Genomic DNA, 22,867 nt, shown 5'->3' on the forward strand with positions numbered 1-22,867 from the left:
AACTACACTAACTAATAAAATAAACTATATACAAAAATGTGGCCAATGTCCGAAAGGTCCAAATAAAATCAAAACAAAAATGAAACCTAACACTACCTACATAACTATGTACAAGGGCAGCGGGCTAGTTTCACGGCTCACTTGTGGATGTCCCGGGCCAGGGCATCATCAAACTCCTCCTCAATGTCCCGGAGGCGGTCCTCCTCCATGGCCCTGAGGGTCCGCAGGGCCGTCGACGTGTCCACCTCCAAACCCCTGCGGATTGCCTCGAGGCACTCGGCCCGCCTCAGGGCCCTCCGCATGGAGTTCTCCGCCCTGACCATTGTGAGCCGTGCCTCTTCCGCCCGCTGCCGCTCCGCATCTATGGCGTGGCCCAACTGCTGCCACACGGAAGACACTCTCTGTCCTGGGTCCTCCTGCCCTCCGGCCGATGCCTGCCCCTCCGATGTTGAAGGCCCCGAGCCTTCATGGCTCCCACCACGTTGCTGCTGCTGCTGTGCCTCTGCCCGTGCACTGCCTCCTGCTGCCTGCACATCCTCCGCCGGCTGGGGTGCAGTCGTAGATGTGGCCACCCCTGCTGGACGTCCGACTCCCGACTGTGGCAGGGATGCCTCCTCCACCAGCCTGGCCGCACCGTCAGAGGCAGCTCCACAGGGCACCCAAGTGACTTATGGGTGGGAAGATGGCACGGAGGACGACTGGCGCGTAGGGGGTCCAGTTGAGGAGGGGGTCGTAGCAAGCCCCATCAGACTGAGGAATCCGGCCTGGGTGACCTGTCCCAGCAGGCTGACGTGGTCAACGAGCCATTCGAGATGACGTGCAGTCTCCTCATGAAAAACTGCAGGTCACCTTGCATGGCCCGTTGACGCAATGCCACACCAGCCAGGACAGGCTCAACCCGGACCCGGATAGCCACGTCCGCAGGCAGAGGAAGGCCAGTTGACGTGAGCTCATCCCCTGCCTGAAAACGGGTCTGGACGTAGGCATCCCTGCTGGTGCAAGATGATGCAGGGACAGGATCAGGGACAGGATTGCACACAGGCACCTCCGCGGCGGCCTGTGCTGCCTCCTGTCCCTGGTCCTGCACTGCACCACTAGCACCAGTGGGATCCCCACCTCCAGACCCCGTCTCTGGTGCTTGCACGGCCTCCTCCTCCACCAAACCCCCCACCAACCTGGATGACTCAGTGCCATCTTCCCCTCTTGGGCCCAGTGGGGTCCCAGCTGCCCCTTCTGCTGCCGAGGAGTCCAACTCCAACCTCCGCCTCTTGGACCTCCCCCCGGCAGCTGCGGCCTGGGACGCGGCACCGGACTCCTCACTCCCCGAAGAGATGACAACATGGGAGGGGAGCCGGGCCTTGCGTCTCCGGCTGGCGGTGGGATCCCCGCCGCTGTGCTCCACAGCACCTTCTCCGCCCTCTTCATCAGTTGACGCTGCAGACAGGGAGAAACAAAACACAGGCATCAGGGCACTGTACAATGGACACATACACACATGACAGTTGTACATGAGTGGCATTGGCAATCCTCAGACATGTCATCACAATCCCCAACACACATGTCATTTCAACTCGCACACATGAGCCATACCACAGCCATATCGCAACTGCCAGCACCATCCATACACATACAACAGCATGAGCAGCCAAAGGTGAGCCAGACATCACATGCAAAACAGGAAGTGCACCACACATGTACACACACCACCACACTTGCATGCATGTGTACACCTCTGCCAGGTGTCGCAGTGTTCAGACGGGCATCCATGTCACATCTGCCAATCAGGCTTCCACATACCGCTGTCACATGCATCCATGTTGCATCACTGTTGCACCCTTGTCAAATACACACACATGCACATGTACACAGTGCTGATACATGCAGCCGAAAACAACATACATGCGTGACATCACGGACATGTCTACTTACATACACATTCATCCAAACATGTGTGACCACACAACTGCATTTGGCATGCAAGCCTACACACACAAGCACCATCCATGTCTCACACATTCCAGCCCTTGCATGTGTTAGCCCCACGGCCCTGTACACCCCCACCCATACTCGACCCCATACAAACAGATGTGCCACCTGCACACTACTGAAAAATCACCACACGCACTGCTCACAATCAGGATGCATATACACTTACCGCTCGACTCTAGACGGGTCTGCCTCTCAAGGACCTGGACGTGGAGCGCTGGGGATATGCGTTCCAGGACCCTCATCTGTTCTTCCGACAAGTGGCCCCGGCGCCCCTTGGCATCCGCTGCCTTCAAGAGGCGCCAGGCCTTGTTCAGGGACCTGGACCTGAAGTCCTCCCAGCGCTTCTTGACATGTTGTAAGTCGCGGACTGCCACCCCCTCCCCTTTGGTGGCAGTCACAATGTCAGTCCAGATCCGAGTCCGTCCTTCCTTGTCGGCACGAGAACCTCCGAAGAGGGCATCATACTGCCCCAGGACTTGCTCCACCAGGACACCAACTTCGGTGGCACTGAAGCTGGTGCCCCTCTGCCTCTCTGGCTGGGGGTTGTCAGTGGTCTCAGATGGTGTTTGCCCCGACATGACAACCCCAGAGGCAGGAGTGGGTGGGCAACTGGGTCCTGGGGCTGGGCTGTGGAGCGATGGAATCCCAGTCGGGAGTCTTCGGTTCCAGCAGGGGTGGTCACAGCAACAGCACCCCTGGCTGATGTGCAGGCAGCAAATGGCAGGGCACGTGGACAGCAGGCAGTCAGGCAGCATCAGATGGCAGGTGGGAGCGTGCTTGGGGCTCTGGGGGGCAGTAGTTTGGCCTTCTGGGCAGGAGCGTGGTCTTCCATGTGCTTACGTGTGGCCAGCTTGATACGGAGTGATTTGGCACGTGTAAAATCTGCACGTCAGCGTGTAATTCGAGGAAAGGCCCTTAGCGTGTAAGCGCGTCTGCACGCATACGCATTTTCATTGGACAGAAGGCCCCTGAAGCGCATGCGCCCCTGTGACGTGACGCGTACAGACGTGCATGGGCATTTCAGCGCGCGTGAAAAACTGCACGCCCGCGTGTAATACGAGGAAAGGGCCCATGCGCGTAAGCGCGCGTGAAAAACTGCACGTCCGCGTGCAATACGAGGAAAGGGCCCATGCGCGTAAGCGCGCGTGGAAAACTGCACGTCCGCGTGTAATACAAGGAAAAGGCCCATGCGCGTAAGTGACGTGACGCGCGTGTGCGTTTCCCTCAGCACGGGTTAAAGGTGAGCGGGCCCAGCAGTTCGCTGTACGTGCCTTTCGTGGAGACCGACGTATGTTGCTGCTTCCTGTTGTTTCGCGCGCCATCACAACTTCACAGCTATCAAGGACGTATCTCTTCTTTTGGCGGGGGTATTGGCTACGCGTGTTTTTCTGCATCGCGCTAGTCAGACGGTGAGTCGCACACGCTCTTTTTCCCACTGCGGGTGCCCCTGTGTATCGCACCCATTTTCGATGTCATAGTAGCCTGCGTGTCCCACGCGTATGCGTTATTCGTGTTACTGGGTGCCACCGCATACTGCGGGAGGTTGAATCCATGCACGTAGGCTGCAGGGTTGGGTGCATGGTTTTACTGCAGTTTTGGGGTGCCTGAGCGTTGCGTGACCCGTCACCACATCACCGGGGTCACATACAGCCTTGCAGGTGCAGGGGGGCTGTTAACATCTTGCTTCCCACCCCCTTCACCCCAATTGCCCAGGTCAATTGTGGTGTACACCTCCCATTGGCACCACTCCATCTGTGCCAGCACTACTACATCTGTGCCATGGTTGGGAGGGCACCAAAGGTGAGGGGCGCCTCAGCTGGGCATCCTCCTTGTGGCGGGCGTGGTCGGGGACGTGGCCGTGGCGACCAGGGAGTAGGGGGACTCCAGGGTGTCCAGGGCAGCCACAGAGGGGCAAGAGGCAGGGGTGCGCCACTTGAGCACAATGTTGTGCCATGTGTCGGTGCAGCCATGCCACCACCCCCTGTGGTTCCGGGGGATGCAGCTCCTGCATCTGGCACTGGCACCCGTACGACCCGGCAGTCCGTTCCATCGACTGTCACGGGCCCAAGGGTAGTGGTAGCTGCAGGTGCAGCTGTGGACACCGCCACCCAGGCTCAGGGTCTGCCAGCGCAGGCTGCGTTGGCACTTGAAGAGCCCTTGGTAGATCTCCAACAGGCCAGGGGGGAAACCATAGGGGCACGCCGGGCTGCTCGGACCAAGACACGTGTCCCTGGGGCATTCATGTCATCTGCTGCCCCGAACAGCCGGTGTTGGCAAGTGCAGGGGCAGATGCACCCAACAGCACCCCGGTTGTGAGTCTGCCAACCAGGACCGTTGCGGTCAATGACCCTGCCACAGTTGATGTTGCTGCGCAGGGTCCATTAGTGGGCACCCAGCTGCCACTGACACAAGTCAGGCCTTTGGTCATCCCTCCACCTGCCACTCCCTTGGCTCAATCCACCGAACCCACTGGCCATACTGGTCAGGGCGGCATTAGCCAGCCAGGGTCTGCGCCACAGTCCAAGAGGAGGAAGGTTGCACCTGCAGCACAGGCTGGGACCCCACAAACAGCCACGACCTCCTGCACGTCGAGGAAGAAGCCTTTCTGTAAGCAGGAACTGGACTTCCTCGTGGACTACGTGCGGGGCCACAGCCGTGACATGCTAGTGGGTGCCAATAGTCAGACTACGGCTGCCCAACGTGACACCCACTGGAAGCATGTTGCGGAACATGTCAGTTCATTCGGCCATGAGGTGCGCACGGCGCAGGAGTGCAAAAAGCGTTGGAATGACATCAAGCGCAGCACTAAGGCTAAGCGTGCCTCAAATTACAACTTGACTCTGGTGACTGGCGGTGGGCCTGCACCAGAGGAGGAAGAACTCACTCCGCATGAGTCTCTCGTTGCGGAGTTCATACCACCTGAATTGGTCGAAGGAGTGGGAGAGATGCTGGACTTTGATGCCCAGTCCAGTGAGTGTTGATGCGTGTTTGTTGAGGACGTGTGTGTTTCACTTGTGGGATGTGTTGTGCATGATTGCTGCTACATGTGACGTGTACATGGTTCTGATGTGTAAGTAATGCAATACTTCCGTCATGCATGTCTCCTCTGCCTGCATGCGGGACTCCATGTGGGCATGCTCCCTTGCCCCTCCTCCGCCACTCTGCACCCCAGTTCCACCTTTGCACTGGTCTGCTTCAATCTTGCCAATGTGTAGTTTCTTGTTCATGTGTCCTGTGTAGATGCTAACTTCCAGCGTAGAAACTGCCAGACATATGCCGTCTGGTACAGCCTTAGTACTCGATGCAGGGTATCTCACTTGTACTGTGCATGGGTCAGATGTCCCGCAGGGACATGAGTGCCCATTCATGCTCCATGTGCATTGCACACATGCCCCTATGTGTCCTTGACTGGATGATCACTGTTATATGAGTCCTTGGTTACATACGTTGCCTGCCATCTCATCGGCCTCCCCATGTCAACTGTGGCTCAGTCCTGCGTTGCACACATGTTTAGGCTCTGACAATCTGTGTGGCTCACAGGCCTCAGCCTGTTCAATGGCCAATGACTCTGTCCAACTCTTGTTGTGTCTTCTTCACACGTGGGCGGCCTCCGGAGTTTTCATCATGTGTCCTGCCCACTGTCCCAGCATCATTTGCAGTGTTGTAATTTGAATCACATTAAGCTGTTGATGCCAGTCAACACTGCCTGTCAATACACAGGTGTATGGTCAGCCTTTTGATACCATGCTAGGCATCCCTGCTTTGGTACTGGGGTGGAGGGGTGCTTGGCTTCTAGACATGGTACACATTGAATGCACAATGCACGTGATGTGTGAATTTGACATTGCACTGCCTTCACATTTCCTGGCACACACCATGGAGTGCTTGTACATGTAGGTAGTGAGTGGCGTACACATTTTCTGCACTGCATAGACCCACTTCCATGGAAACTGCCACCTTTCAACAGGTCTGATCACAGAAGCTATTCAAAGTAGACCCAGCATGCATGCCAGGTCATATGTTGTGTGTCACATGTCTGCCGGATGCCTTTGCTGTCGGTGTGTGTGTGTGTCGTGTGCTTCTGACATGTGTAGTGACCTTTTTTCTCTCTATTTTTCAGGTGATGACGCAATGGAGGCGGAGGATGGTGTTGTCATGCCAGACACAGGGTTGGTAACACCACATCAACCCGGCACTAGTGGGGGTCGTGGGGTGGTAGGCCACAAAAACCCCCAAGTGCTGCAGTCCATCTTGTCTCTGGCTGCCTATGAGTCCAGCCTTGATGACGACTCTGACGTCCATGTTGAGTTGGATGAGCATCAAGTCCATGTGTCAGGGGTGAGTGATTCTGATGTGGACACTCCTCTGTCTGCGACACCTGCACTGAGGGATCAGACAGTCTTGGTTCCTCCGCCCGTGGTGGATCGGGACGCAGGGTCACCCTCCACACCAGTCACTGATGTGCCTGGGACATCACGTCGACGGGGGCATGTAGCCGTGCAGGCGGTGCCAACACAGCGAGGACCCCCGGTCCATGGGTCCCGCAGGGGTCAAGCCCGGCAACGCGGTCGCCGCGCGCAACCGCTGTATACTGAGTGGGAGCAAGACATGACTGCCAATTCAGAACGGCAGGGGGCAGCAATGGAGAACATCGCTGAGAGCATGGAGCGTGTGGCCCGATCTGTGCCCCACCCCTGCTAGGCAGGTGCTTCTCCAGCAGCAGGCGGCACGGTCCATGGCCCGCTCGCTCAGGCTGGGCATGGCGGCCTCAGGGCACGCCAGGCTGAAATGTCGTCTCTGCGTCAAGCAATTGCTGCTCACGGAGGGGCGCACATGGATGCCCTGAGGGAGGAGTATGCTTCCCTCAGATCCACTCTGGGTGTCCTTATGATGTCCCAGAGGCAGCAGGCAGAGGAGAGGTTTGCACAGCTTGAGCGTACCATCTCGGCTGAGCTACAGGCTTGCTGGGAGGTGCAGCCGTTGTCCAGCCAGGCCTTGCAATAGGAACTCCGTGTTACACGTGCTACCTTGCAAGAGGAAGCACGTGTATCACGTGAGGTTCTGCATGCAGACCTATGTCACATCGCCACACAGAACCAGGCTCACCCGTCCGGCAGACTTGCTGCCGACGAGGTGCAAGCTGCGGCGCGGCGTGGCCAGGCTACTGTGCCACGTCCTCTTTACAGGATGAGCCAGACTCGGACGACCATCTATCTCCCACATAGGTCGGGCTGTGCAGGAGTTGAGCCCATGGAGGTTTTTTTTTTGGCTCAGCATCATCGCATGTGGATGTTGAGCAGCACCCTGTACCTCCCCCCTCCTGGGTGCCTCCCCTCCCCCCCGGGTCGTATGTGGCCATTTTTGATTTTTCTTTTAGTTTAGTTAGTTAAGTTTCTGTTTGATAGTTAGTTTAAATAGGTAATGTAGGTTTTCCATTGTTAGTGTAATTAGTTAATAGTTGATTTAGTTTAAAATTGCTAGTCTATTGTGCTTTCATGTGACGGTGTGGTGCTTTGTGGCTTTTGAAGGCATCCACTGTCTGTTCCAGCTGGGCCCTTCATGGTTGTCTTGTGTATGTGTTTGCTGCTTGGGGTCCTTGACTCACATATGCCACTCCTGCCTCCCTTATCCACAGGCTCGCAAGGATGGTTCGGTGTTACAGAATATTACACAAGGGCTTTGGACTGTCATATCTGTGGCATGTCTGGTGCTGTGTTACTTGTGTTGACACCCCTAGTGGGGATGATTTAGGTGTTATTGTCCACTGTTCAGCTTTTGCTAGATGGGGTGTGTCATGATTAATGTGTACATTGATTGCTATGCATTGTGTAGTATGTTTCATATCTTTCCTGTACACGTGCTTGTTGCAATTCATGCTGTAGATAGTGTTCCACACTTTTGAGGTGAAAGACGGACTGATGGTGTGATTTGTGATGTGACTCTCTGACATGGTCAAGTAATGAGATGCCTGATGAGACACACACAGATGACTTTGAAGCATTAATCATGTGTTTCATGCCCTTTCTGCAGGGGGATGAGCCTCCAGAGCACCTTTGCCAGCAGACATGGCCCATTGGACGACAGAATTCTGGACCCGTTTGTTGGTGCCCACATGCACATGTGTGCACAAGCAGAGGCACAGTGATTGCAGACCCACATCCTAGAACTGCTGACATGTTCCAAGGAACTCCAGGCAAGGTGAGCATCACAGGGGGGCCACGACACAGCAAAGCTTGCACCAGGCGAGTTGCACATGCAGGCTTAGTCACAGCACTGAGGGTGAGCTTAGACGAATATTGGTGTTGAAGCACACAATGCAGCTCAGATGTGTTTGTGGACTGATGGCTGTTGATAGTAGGGTTGTCTGGGACACATGCAGGGGCAGTGGCACATACCCTCCGGTACACCAAGGTCCATTGAGGCACTTGTATCAACCATGTAGCCTTCCGAGACATGGAAAGGGGCAGCTCACAGGGACATACAGCAAGGGACATACTCAGGTGCAGTGCATGTCTTTTCCATGTACTTTATGATAAATGCACTGCCAACTTTGTTTCGGTCATGGTGGTACGCAACTTGTTCTGTAGTCATGGCTTGCTATATGGGTCTGTCTGCTTACCCAGGGAACATTGCATGTTGTGTGAATTGTGACACATTGGTGTTCCATTTGCCACGCACCCACCAGCGGCTGACTTACTGCATTGACTGTGTATGACCCGTCACAGGGGTGATGTTATATATGGGTACGAAGCATCGACCCCAGATTGTCTGTTTGTAGAGTAGTTTGTTGCTATGGGGCATGTTTGGTGTTGTGTTTTTGTGTAATTGGCACGTACAGGTTGTTGACTGTGGCTCTCTTTGCAGCATTGCAGTACTCCTGTAACCGGACCTGAGAGTGCGCAGGCAGGAGGCCAGCACTCAAAACCAGAGCTAAGTGTCTTGTTGTTTTTCTTTCGAACTGCTCTGCATAGGCTTGCTGGGGAGTGTACTGATGCATGGATGTATGTGTGGTTCAATTTGGTATGTTTTTTCTCCCTAATCATCCGTGATCCTATGCAATTTTGAAACCTGTACCCTCTACCCGGTGTTCCTGCTTCCCGTACCTATCCAAGCAACGTTCCCTGACCCTCTTTCCCCGCTGGGGTTGCGGATGCCTGTGTAAGCCCGAACTTGCAGGCGCCAAAACCCTAGAGGGGGTGGTTGGTTCGTACCACTCCTGAGCCTGGACTACAGAAGGCCATGACAATGATGTCCAAGTTTGTTTGGATTGTGTATGTGTTCAAGCAGGTTGTACATTTTCGTGCATTCCCTAGTTTCATGTGTCATTCCTCCTCCCCTCTCCTGCCACTCATTCCAGTCATCCAGTGTGTCAACACCTGTCCCGACTGCATATCCCTTAACCTCCTTCCCCACCAGGGTCTCAGGGGCCTGTGTGAGTTTGACCTTGCAGGCACCCGGGACATGGTGGGGGTGGTTGTTTCGTGACACTCCCGCGCCTGTACAGGGGACCTGTGACAGTACACATCCATTCATGGTGCATCATCCTATGTCATGTACCACACATGTCGCACATCCTGTTGTGACATTGTTTTGCTGTGCTACCTTGGTTGTTGCATCATTGTGGTAGTACTTGGCCTTTGTGAGGTACTGCTACGTCAAGTCATCTACTGGAGGGTGTTCGGGTTCGTTTTTATGCCTTGGAATTTGTGATTTTGGAAATGAGTGTGGATTCTGAGGGTTCAGGCATCTTTTTACACACAAGGTGGGAGATGGTGACGAAGGGTAAAGGTGATCCTGTGGCCAGGTGGAATTGAGGGTTGGAGGCTCCATGACCCAGGTGCAGTTGTTCAGTGGGTCATGGTCATTTGTGAGGGAGGGGGGGTTGTTGTTGATAGTTGCCTTGCCCTGCAGTGTGATGGGAACTCTGACATAGTAATGGTGGTATCCTATGTACATGTTGTGTTCTGCTGATCAATGCCTGTTCATGTGTTGTGTTTTCCTTTCAGGTGCGAGGGGATAGTTGTGGTTTGACATGATGGGGTGTACACATGGTGAATGTTCACATGTGATGTGTAGGGAACACTGATGGTCACTTGAGTGCACATGCATATGTGGAGTGCATGTCCTTGCATAACCACACACTTGCACTCTGATGCACTACATGTACTCCCACCCTTACATATCCATGTGTACACTGTTTGCCTTCTGGTGCCCACTGTGTCCCTGCAGCACATGTTCTGTGACCGATTATGGATCCAGTACATGCCTAATTTGATGTTTGATATGGTCTGTCACTTAGATGTGATGCTCAGGGTGTGCATCACACACAATGGCTGTTCACTATGCTGTGCGCTGAGCAGTGTGATGCAGGAGTAGGACACTGCACACATGAGCTGCAGTGTTGATTTTGCAGTGCATAATGTGCATGTAGACAGGCATTCATTGTTATGTTACGTCTACGACTGTTGTAATGCATTTGGAAATGACTTATTTTGGGTGGGAGATTTTGTTGGTCTGTCATTTCATCTGATTCCGGGTCAGGCATCATTGTCCGATGCCACTGTACATTTAGGACATGGCAATGTGTACCTTATCGTTACTGTGTTGGTGTATGGGTATTGCTTGTCATGTCATGTTGATGTTTGGTAGGGTTTGAGTGATATGACAGTGATGGCCATGGCCTATTTTGCAGGTGTGTGTGATGCACACCTTGCATGTCAGGGTCATCCGCTTCTCAGAGCAACTAGCTGGGGGTAGATTTCTCTCCGCGGCAGGGCCCTCCCCCTGGAACAGACTTCCTGCCTGCCTTGAACTTGAGGGGAACCATCTCCAGTTCTGGAAGCACCTCAAGACCTTCCTCTTTGCTTCTGCTTACTCGCTGCCTCTCCCTTGCAGAATTCTTCACTGGAACTGCACAGGAGCTGCAACTGGGCCACTCTCACCGACCTCGGTCCCTGGCCCAGCCACTCTCCACTTGCACTGCCTCCCTGGCAACCCCTGCACTGCAGTACTGTCTCTCTATCCCTACAGCCCTCCCTTCCCAGCACTTGTCTGCACTTACCTTTGCAGTTGCCACCAGCCGACCTATGTATTATTTTTGATGGGCTACTTCCCCTGTACTGGACTCCCCCCCACCCTTCCCCTTGCACTTTTCCCTTCCCCCTAGCCCTGCACTTGCACGATCTCAATGACACCTGGCCTAGTAGTACCGTTGTCTGTCTTCCCTTGTTCCCCCCTCCCTGCCTCATTGCGCCTTGAAATACTTGTGTATGGGCCATATCATGTCATATGTCATTTGTGTGTCTTTTGGTCACACAGGATAGCTTGTGTTTAAGTAGCTAGGGATGCAGACGATGTGGCACTTCCATGGCAACTATCTCAGGGTGGTAGGGTTGTGACAGTTGACTGTCTCTTTGTCATCATCGATTGTCACCTGGTATGTGCCAGGCCTGTGTGCAATCCGCAGGGGTGGGAATTTAGGTGAAAAATGTGGCCACAAGCTGGGTCCGGGCTTCCTCGCCACGTGCCCTGTCCCCTCCCGTGGGCAGCGCCTGTGCCTGTGGTTGGGGATGTGGGGGCACCACCATGTCCACCGGGACGCCCTGCCGTGTTGCAACATTGTGCAGGACACATGCTGCCACATGATCCTGCACACTACTGGTGGTGCATAGAGTAGTTGCCCACCAGAGCGGTCAAGGGAGCGGAAACGTGACTTGAGCACTCCGAATGTGCGCTCCACTATGCCCCTGGTTGCAATATGGGCGGCGTTGTATCTTACCTGGGGTGGTGTGGTGGGGTTCCGGATTGGCGTCATCATGTGGTTGCTCAGAGGGTAGGCACTGTCCCCTGGGGAGGTGATAATAGTTGAGATTATTAGGGTTTGGATATTTGTCTGTGTGTGACTTGCATGCATGTGCAAGGGCATTTGTACTGACCTAGGAGCCATGTGTCACCATGCTGCCCAGCTTCCAGGGCCCGGCTCAGGGCGGACATTCTGTATATGAAACTGTCATGGGTGGAGCCAGGGTAGTTTGCATAGACAGAGGTGATGATTCCCTTTGCATCACATACCACCTGTACATTGATGGAATGCCAGTGCTTGCGGTTTCGGTAGATGTGCTCAGTGGCCCTAGGTGGACGTAGGGCCACATGGGTGCAATCTATGGCACCGAGCACTTTGGGGAAGTGTGCCACCCTAAAAAAATCTAGGACAACAGCCTGCCTTTCTGCGGGTGTTCTGGGCATGTATATGTGCCTGCGGACTGAGGGGCGCGCAGGCTTGTCCGTGGTGCGAAAATGTGTGCCCTGGCTATTCTCCTCCTCCTGCGGTGTCCCACGATCAGTGCAGCGACAAATGGGGCATTCATCGTAGCTGTATATACGCGTTTGTTGTTTGCGCGCACTTTTATGCTGTGCGCGGGGACGCCTCTGCCTGCCTTCGTGTGGGCGGACGCGTTGACGCCTGTGCACGTCTTTTGCCGTGCGCGGGTTTCCCGTATTCGGATACGTGGTAAGACTGTACGTCTGAGTGTCATCGCGTGTGATCGGAGGGGAGTGAGCGTACACGCGATTGGCCTGGGTACGTGTGTTTCGGGGTGCGCGGGAAGTTCCACACGCGATTAGCCTGGGTACGTGTGTTCCGGAGTGCCGGGAACTTTCACACGCGATTGGTGGAAATCCACGTGTGTTCTGTCATCACGTGCAATGAGGGAAACACCAGTGCGCGTAACGTCACAGACGCGCTCACGCGCTAAGGGCCTTTGGTCCAATGAAATCGCATATGCGTGCTGCCGTGCATACGCGCTAAGGGCCTTTCCTCGAATTACATGCTGACGTGCAGATTTTTCACGTGCCAAATCACTCCGTATCAAGCTAGCCACGCGTAAGCACACGGAAGACCACACTCCTGCCCAGAAGGCCTAACTACTGCCCCCCAGAGTCCCGAGCACGCTCCCACCTGCCATCTGCTGCTGCCTGACTGCCTGCTGCCCACGTGCCCTGCCATTTGCTGCCTGCACATCAGCCAGGGGTGCTGTTGCTGTGACCACCCCTGCTGGAACCGAAGACTCCCAACTGAGATTCCATCGCTCCACAGCCCAGCCCCAGGACCCAGTTGCCCACCCACTCCTGCCTCTGGGGTTGTCATGTTGGGGCAAACACCATCTGAGACCACTGACAACCCCCGGCCAGAGAGGCAGAGGGGCACCAGCTTCAGTGCCACCGAAGTTGGTGTCCTGGTGGAGCAAGTCCTGGGGCAGTATGATGCCCTCTTTGGAAGTTCCCGCGCCGACAAGGAAGGACGGACTCGGATCTGGACTGACATCGTGACTGCCGTCAACGCGGAGGGGGTGGCAGTTCGCGACTTACAACATGTCAAGAAGCGCTGGGAGGACTTCGGGTCCAGGACCCTGAACAAGGCCCGGCGCCTCTTGAAGGCAGCGGATGCCAAGGGGCGCCGGGGCCACTTGTCGGAAGAACAGATGAGGGTCCTGGAACGCATATCCCCAGCGCTCCACGTCCAGGTCCTTGAGAGGCAGACCCGTCTGGAGTCGAGCGGTAAGTGTACATGCACCCTGATTGTGAGCAGTGCGTGTGGTGATTTTTCAGTAATGTGCAGGTTGCACATCTGTTTGTATGGAGTGGGTATGGGTGGGGGTGTACAGGGCCGTGGGGCTAACACATGCGAGGGCTGGAATGTGTGAGACATGGATGTTGCTTGTGTGTGTAGGCTTGCATGCCAAATGCAGTTGTGTGGTCACACATGTTTGGATGAATGTGTATGTAAGTAGACATGTCCGTGATGTCACGCATGTATGTTGTTTTCAGCTGCATGTATCAGCACTGTGTGCATGTGCATGTGTGTGTATTTGACAAGGGTGCAACAGTGATGCAACATGGATGCATGTGACAGCGGTATGTGGAAGCCTGATTGGCAGATGTGACATGGATGCCCGTCTGAACACTGCGACACTTGGCAGAGGTGTACACATGCATGCAAGTGTGGTGGTGGTGTACATGTGTGGTGCACTTCCTGTGTTGCATGTGATGTCTGGCTCACCTTTGGCTGCTCATGCTGTTGTATGTGTATGGATGGTGCTGGCAGTTGCGATATGGCTGTGGTATGGCTCATGTGTGCGAGTTGAAATGACATGTGTGTTGGGGATTGTGATGACATGTCTGAGGTTTGCTAATGCCACTCATGTACAACTGTCATGTGTGCATGTGTCCATTGTACAGTGCCCTGATGCCTGTGTTTTGTTTCTCCCTGTCTGCAGCGTCAACTGATGAAGAGGGCGGAGAAGGTGCTGTGGAGCACAGCGGCGGGGATCCCACCGCCAGCTGGAGACGCAAGGCCCGGCTCCCCTCCCATGTTGTCATCTCGTCGGGGAGTGAGGAGTCCGGTGCCGCGTCCCAGGCCGCAGCTGCCGGGGGGAGGTCCAAGAGGCGGAGGTTGGAGTTGGACTCCTCGGCAGCAGAAGGGGCAGCTGGGACCCCACTGGGCCCAAGAGGGGAAGATGGCACTGAGTCATCCAGGTTGGTGGGGGGTTTGGTGGAGGAGGAGGCCGTGCAAGCACCAGAGACGGGGTCTGGAGGTGGGGATCCCACTGGTGCTAGTGGTGCAGTGCAGGACCAGGGACAGGAGGCAGCACAGGCCGCCGCGGAGGTGCCTGTGTGCAATCCTGTCCCTGATCCTGTCCCTGATTCATCTTGCACCAGCAGGGATGCCTACATCCAGACCCGTTTTCAGGCAGGGGATGAGCTCACGTCAACTGGCCTTCCTCTGCCTGCGGATGTGGCTATCCGGGTTGAGCCTGTCCTGGCTGGTGTGGCGTTGCGTCAACGGGCCATGCGAGGTGACCTGCAGTCTTTTCATGAGGAGACTGCACGTCATCTCGAATGGCTCGTTGACCACGTCAGCCTGCTGGGACAGGTCACCCAGGCCGGATTCCTCCGTCTGATGGGGCTTGCTACGACCCCCTCCTCAACTGGACCCCCTACGCGCCAGTCGTCCTCCGTGCCATCTTCCCACCCATCAGTCACCTGGGTGCCCTGTCGAGCTGCCTCTGACGGTGCGGCCAGGGTGGTGGAGGAGGCATCCCTGCCACAGTCGGGAGTCGGACGTCCAGCAGGGGTGGCCACATCTACGACTGCACCACAGCCGGCGGAGGATGTGCAGGCAGCAGGAGGCAGTGCACGGGCAGAGGCACAGCAGCAGCAGCAACGTGGTGGGAGCCATGAAGGCTCGGGGCCTTCAACATTGGAGGGGCAGGCATCGGCCGGAGGGCAGGAGGACCCAGGACAGAGAGTGTCTTCCGTGTGGCAGCGGTTGGGCCACGCCATAGATGCGGAGCGGCAGCGGGCGGAAGAGGCACGGCTCACAATGGTCAGGGCGGAGAACTCCATGCAGAGGGCCCTGAGTCGGGCCGAGTGCCTCGAGGCAATCTGCAGGGGTTTGGAGGTGGACACATCGACGGCCCTGCGGACCCTCGGGGCCATGGAGGAGGACCGCCTCCGGGACATTGAGGAGGAGTTTGATGATGCCCCGGCCCGGGACATCCACAAGTGAGCCGTGAAACTAGCCCGCTGCCCTTGTACATAGTTATGTAGGTAGTGTTAGGTTTCATTTTTGTTTTGATTTTATTTGGACCTTTCGGACATTGGCCACATTTTTGTATATAGTTTATTTTATTAGTTAGTGTAGTTAGATAGGTTTCCTTTCTTTTGTTGGGATAATGGACCCATGTACATAGTTCACTGTTGGATTGTATTTTTCTTTCACATTTTAACCATGGAGCAATGGCTTTCTTTTTTATTTCCCATTGGATTTTGTTTTGTGGACATTGACTTTGGACACCATTACTTTGGAATTTTATTTTTGGTTTTGCTTTTTTTCACGGACATGCTTCTTTTAATTTTTGTACATTCACATTTCTGTTTCTTCATTTTTGATTCTATTTATGTTTCCTTTAATACATATTTTTTTTGGTGAACTTCAAAGTGTGGTATCTCATTGGTTTCATGCATTTCATGATATGGGTTTTGAGATTCACTGACACCCATTGGGTGTATGTGAGGGAAATGTGTTTGTTTCGGAACTTGCAATTGGTGTTCTGTGATGTAATTGCAAATTATGAGTGGGTGGATGCAATACTCGGGTGGGTGTTTTGCATTTGGAGGCTGACCATAGGGACCAGGGATCTAGATTGTGATGACATGTTGGCTGGGGAACATGAGTTGCACATGGGTGGGGGCCTGCTGACAGGTGCCCCACGGTGCTGGGGGGTGGGGGTGGTGGGGAACATGAGTTGGACATGGGTGTGGGCCTGCTGGCAGGTGCCCCACAGTGCTGGGGGTGGGGGTGGTGGGGAACATGAGTTGGACATGGGTGGGGGCCTGCTGGCAGGTGCCCCACAGGGCTGGGGGGTGGGGGTGGTGGGGAACATGAGTTGGACATGGGTGGGGGCCTGCTGGCAGGTGCCCCACAGTGCTGGGGGGTGGGGGTGGTGGGGAACATGAGTTGGACATGGGTGGGGGCCTGCTGGCAGGTGCCCCACATTGCTGGGGGGTGGGGGTGGTGGGAGACATGGGTGGGGGCCTGGTGGAGGCTGCCCCTGGTGGCTGGGGGGTGGGGGTGGTGGGAGACATGGGTGGGGGCCTGGTGGAGGCTGCCCCTGGTGGCTGGGGGGTGGGGGTGCTGGGAGACATGGGTGGGGGCCTGGTGGAGGCTGCCCCTGCACTGCTGGGGGGGTGGGGGTGGTGGGAGACATGGGTGGGGGCCTGGTGGAGGCTGCCCCTGGTGGCTGGGGGGAGGGGGTGCTGGGAGACATGGGTGGGGGCCTGGTGGAGGCTGCCCCTGCGCTGCTGGGGGGTGGGGGTGGTGGGAGACATGGGTGGGGGCCTGGTGGAGGCTGCCCCTGGTGGCTGGGGGGTGGGGGTGCTGGGAGACATGGGTGGGGGCCTGGTGGTGGGTGCCCCTGCACTGCTGGGGGGTGGGGGTGCTGGGAGACATGGGTGGGGGGCCTGCTGGCAGATGTCCCACAGTGCTGAGGGGTGGGGGTGGTGGGGAACATGAGCTGGACATGAGTGGGGGCCTGCTGGCAGGTGCCCCACAGTGCTGGGGGGTGGGGGTTGTGGGAGACATGGGTGGGGGCCTGGTGGAGGCTGCCCCTGGTGGCTGGGGGGTGGGGGTGCTGGGAGACATGGGTGGCGGCCTGGTGGAGGCTGCCCCTGCACTGCTGGGGGGGTGGGGGTGGTGGGAGACATGGGTGGGGGCCTGGTGGAGACTGCCCCTGGTGGCTGGGGGGTGGGGGTGCTGGGAGACATGGGTGGGGGCCTGGTGGAGGCTGCCCCTGCACTGCTGGGGGATGGGGGTGGTGGGAGACATGGGTGGGGGCCTGCTGGCAGGTGCCCCACAGTGCTGGGGGGTGGGGGTGGTGGGGAACATGAGTTGGACATGGGTGGGGGCCTGCTGGCAGGTGCCCCACGGTGCTGGGGGGTGGGGGTGGTGGGAAACATAGATGGGGCCCTGGTGGAGGCTGCCCCTGGTGGCTGGGGGGTGGGGGTGCTGAGAGACATGGGTGGGGGCCTGGTGGTGGGTGGCCCACAGTGCTGGGGGGTGGGGGTGGTGGGAGACATGAGTTGGACATGGGTGGGGGGCTGCTGGCAGATGCCCCACAGTGCTGGGGGGTGGGGGTGGTGGGAGACATGGGTGGGGGCCTGCTGGCAGGTGCCCCACAGTGCTGGGGGGTGGGGGTGGTGGGAGACATGGGTGGGGGCCTGCTGGCAGGTGCCCCACAGTGCTGGGGGGTGGGGGTGGTGGGAGACATGGGTGGGGGCCTGCTGGCAGGTGCCCCACAGTGCTGGGGGGTGGGGGTGGTGGGAGACATGGGTGGGGGCCTGCTGGCAGGTGCCCCACAGTGCTGGGGGGTGGGGGTGGTGGGAGACATGGGTGGGGGCCTGGTGGAGGGTGCCCCACAGTGCTGGGGGGTGGGGGTGGTGGGAGACATGAGTTGGACATGGGTGGGGGCCTGCTGGCAGGTGCCCCACAGTGCTGGGGGGTGGGGGTGGTGGGAGACATGGGTGGGGGCCTGGTGGAGGGTGCCCCTGCACTGCTGGGGGGTGGGGGTGGTGGGAGACATGGGTGGGGCCCTGATGGAGGGTGCCCCTGGTGGCTGGGCGTGCAGGGGGACATGCGTTGGTGGGCAGTAGTGCAAGTTGACATGTGGGTTGGCTGGGGGTCATAGCCATGGTGGATGGTGTGCCTGCAGGACATGTGCAGGGTAGGCCCCTGTGGTGTGAGCCACCTGCAGGGGCCGTGGAGGGTGTAGAGGGAACACCTGGGAGGACCCACACGTGCAATTCACGTGTGGTGCTCCCCGCGCACCCCTGTAATACACGTACCCTGATGGAATCGCGTGTGGAACTTCCCGCGCACCCCTGAAATGCGCGTAGCCTGCTCGCATTCGTGTGTGAAACTTCCCACGCACCCCTGAAATACACGTACCCTGCTGAATTCGCGTGTGAAACTTCCCGCACACCCCAGGAATACACGTACCCAGGACAATCGCGTGTGGAACTTCCCGCGCACCCCTGAAATACACGTACCCTGCTGAATTCGCATGTGAAACTTCCCGCACACCCCAGGAATACACGTACCCAGGACAATCGCGTGTGGAACTTCCCGCGCACCCCTGAAATACACGTACCCTGATGGAATCGCGTGTGGAACTTCCCGCGCACCCCTGGAATACACGTACCCTGCTGATGTCGCGTGTGAAACTTCCCCCGCACCACGAAATACACATACCCTGATGAAATCGCGTGTGGAACTTCCCGCGCACCCCTGAAATACACGTGCCTTGCTGATGTCGCGTGTGAAACTTCCCCCGCACCCCAAAATACACGTACCATGATGAAATCGCGTGTGGAAATTCCTGCGCACCCCTGAAATACACGTACCCTGCTGCAATCGCGTGTGGCACTTCCCACGCACCCCTGAGATACGCGTACCGTGCTCGCACGGGCCCAATCGCGTGTGGAATTTACCGCTCTCCCCTGAAATACACGTACCCTGCTGAAATCACGTGTGGAACTTCCCGCGCACCCCTGGAATACACGTACCCTGCTGATGTCGCGTGTGAAACTTCCCCCGCACCACGAAATACACGTACCCTGATGAAATCGCGTGTGGAACTTCCCGCACACCCCTGAAATACACGTGCCTTGCTGATGTCGCGTGTGAAACTTCCCCCGCACCCCAAAATACACGTACCATGATGAAATCGCGTGTGGAAATTCCCGCGCACCCCTGAAATACATGTACCCTGCTGCAATCGCGTTTGGCACTTCCTGCGCACCCCTGAGATACGCGTACCGTGCTCGCACGGGCCCAATCGCGTGTGGAATTTCCCGCGCTCCCCTGAAATACACGTACCCTGCTGAAATCGCGTGTGGCACTTCCCGCGCACCCCTGAGATACGCGTACCCTGCTCGCACGGGCCCAATCGCGTGTGGAAATTCCCGCGCACCCCTGAAATACACGTACCCTGCTGAGATCGCGTGTGAAACTTGCCCCGCACCCCGAAATACACGTACCCTGCTGAAATCGCGTGTGGCACTTCCCGCGCACTCCTGAGATACGCGTACCCTGCGGAAATCGCGTGTGGAACTTCCCGCGCACCCCTGAAATACGCGTACCCTGCTCGCACAGGGCCAATCGCATGAGGTACTTCCCGCGCACCCCAGTGATACATGTAGCCCGCTTGCCATGCTGGTACAGGGTTAGCGCAGCCCTTTGCGCTGGATTGGGTATATTGATGGCTTTTCCCTGCGCGAGAGGCGTTCTTGGGGGCGTAACTGGCGCTGCTGCAGGGTCGCTGCGCCACTGTGCGCCACGGCTGGTTTTGGTGGCTGGAATCCATGAATACGCTGTGCGCGGAAATGGATTTTAGCGCACGCGGCTGGCGCAGGGATTCGCACGCGCACACTGTGCGCCAGCCACGTGCGCCACTTGTGCGCTGAATTATATGAATTACCCCCCATGTGTCTGGACTGACCACCATTTAATTTCATTCACTATCAAAGAATCTGTGCTACCTACTTCTCAAAATCAAGCACCAGCCATGATGACTAGAAATAAACGTAATCTGACCTTAGAGAAACTCATACCACTACTACAACCTATTCATTCACCCCACTATGACGCACTCAGACCCTACGGCACCAGTAGACTTGTACAATGAAACTATCCTGAAGGCTATCAACACAATTGCGCCCCTTAAACTACGTAAATCTAAACCTCATGCCCACCTTAACAATTGGTATACTCCACACCTCAAGACTCTCAGGAAAATGAAAAGAATGTCTGAAGCATTGTGGAAGAGCACCCCATTTCAGTAAATAATGACAATTTAACTGCAGCTTCATTTAACTACAAGGTAGCCATTGTCCAAGCGAAAAAGGATAACTTTAACAATCGTATATCCAATGCTAAGTCCAGTACAAAGAAACTATTCAACATCCTGAAACCGCTGGAATCACCTGCCCCACTACCTGATACTTGTACTAAAGACACCCTATGGTGCACTAATATACAGAATGCACTACAAGACAAAATCACCTTGCTTCAAAATAAAATAGAAACAAAGAAAATCCTTATCAATGACACTGTTGCGACTCGGGACTCACCCACCCCTACTAGGAACGCACTGCCCCAATTTAATTTCACACCCCTCTCTATCAAAGAGGTTGAGTCCATCATCTTGAAACTCAAACCATCTAAATGTCAGAGGGACACTTGTCCAGCCCTGCTGATTAAGGAGACTGTGAAAGAACATCTGTCATTAATGCATCATTCAAATCCAGTACAGTATCTAATAACTTGATAGACGCCTTGGTACTCCCACTTCTAAAAAATACATCATTAGACCCCAATAACCTTTCAAAACTACAGACCCATCACAACGGTTCCTTTCTTGCTAAAAATATTGGACGAGCAGCTTATCTGCAGATAAAGCAATACCTTGAATCCAATAACCTGCTAGGACTGAGACAATCAGGATTTAGACCCAGACACAGGACAGACACTGTGCTTATCGACCTCAAGACTCAAATCCAGACTTTAAAAGACAAGGGGAAAACTAGCCCTGCTTCTCTTCCTTGATTTTTCAGCGGCATTTGATTTGGTGAACCATAAAGTCTTATGTAAACACCTCTCATCTGCTGCGCACTTCTCAGACCAAGCGAACGCCTGAATTGAGTCATTCCTTAACAACAGATCCTTGAGGGTCTTTGCACCCTGAGCCTCTGCCATACCCACTCCAGTTACTTGTGGGGTTCCACAAGGGTCCTGTGTGTCCCTCACTCTCTACAATGTGTTCACCAAGCCTCTTTTTGATAAACTAGACTATCTGGGGGTCACATACACCAACTATGTGGATGACACCCATATACTCATCCCCATCACTGGTGATCACACTGTGGACAGTAAGACCCTCAACAACATCTACCTCTTTATACAAGCCTGGATGGTGAAGCATGGGCTCTGTCTTAACGATGAAAAGACAGCTGCTTCTCCTAGGGTCCACAGCCAATTTGAACAAACTGGACGCGCTTTTCGCCTCATTCAATATTGATGGTAACATAATTAAAGTAGCCAATGTTGTGAAAACATTAGGAATCTACATTGACCCCGCACTCACTTTAACAAGACAAACCAACACAATGGCATCTTCCACAGCTCATACCTGCAAGCTCATTACGGCCTACCACCCCTATTTGATTACAACTAACTGCATCACAATAGCTAGAGCCTTAGTCCTATCTAAGCTCAATTATTGCAATACGCTTTATCTGGGCACTTCACAACAAAACCTCAACAAAATGCAAGTTATGCAAAATAATGCCGTCAGAGCAGCCCTACACATTCCCAGGAAACAACGTATTTCTGCAACCAGACACACCATAAAATGGCTTAACATTAAGCAAAGAATTGACCTTAAAACATTGTCCCTCACACATAAGTGCCTGTCCAACCAGGCTCCCATTTACCTGTCCAACACTATCTCCCAACAATCCTCAACACAGCCTATCAGATCAGCCCAGTCGCACTGCGTCACCATTCCACGCTTTAAGCAACAACGTGCAGGAGGGGTTAGCTTCATGAGCAAGATTTCAATCTGGTTGCATAAACAAATAGGCCATTTGGATCTAATCACTATCCGATGTATATTTGTAACCCTGCACCATCCTATTGTTGACCTATGTATATCTGTAATTCTTGTATGTAACTCTTATGCTCCTTTACTGCTGCATTCCTGCTTTGTTATCTTCTTGTAACTTGTATGATAGTGCCCAGATGCCTTTGGGCTTGGTGCGCTCTACAAATAAATAAACTAAACTAAACTATTTTCTTTCCAGCACGCCCTCATTGGGTACTGTTAAATAGTCATACACGCATCCAGAAGTCACATTGACGAGGTGTCCATGTAACACTATCAGTTCTGTACAGCAGTCCTTTCTGTACACACCACACCCACAAAAGTTATTGCACAATCCCTTGCCCTGCACAGTCCCAATTCCATGTCCCCATCCTTAAAAGCCCTGGATGTGGCCCTGCATGTGGACTACGGCCTTTGGCCATGCACCCAATAGTATAGGCCTTGCCCACACACACCGCAAAGTAATGCAGCCATGCATGGCAATATGTCACCGATTGCCACAATCCACACACGTACTACAGCCCTGCCACTGCTACCCAACCTCCAAACCGCAATACAGCTATGCATGGAAACATGCAACAGTTAGCAGAATCTACAAACATAACATAGCCTCCGGCACCCCCACCCGCTTTCATTCACATACTATGGTGTTACTGCCA

The sequence above is a fragment of the Ambystoma mexicanum genome, chromosome 7p, assembly GCF_040938575.1.
Source record: "Ambystoma mexicanum isolate Mex_15411 chromosome 7p, UKY_AmexF1_1, whole genome shotgun sequence".
NCBI classification, from domain to species: Eukaryota; Metazoa; Chordata; class Amphibia; order Caudata; family Ambystomatidae; genus Ambystoma; species Ambystoma mexicanum.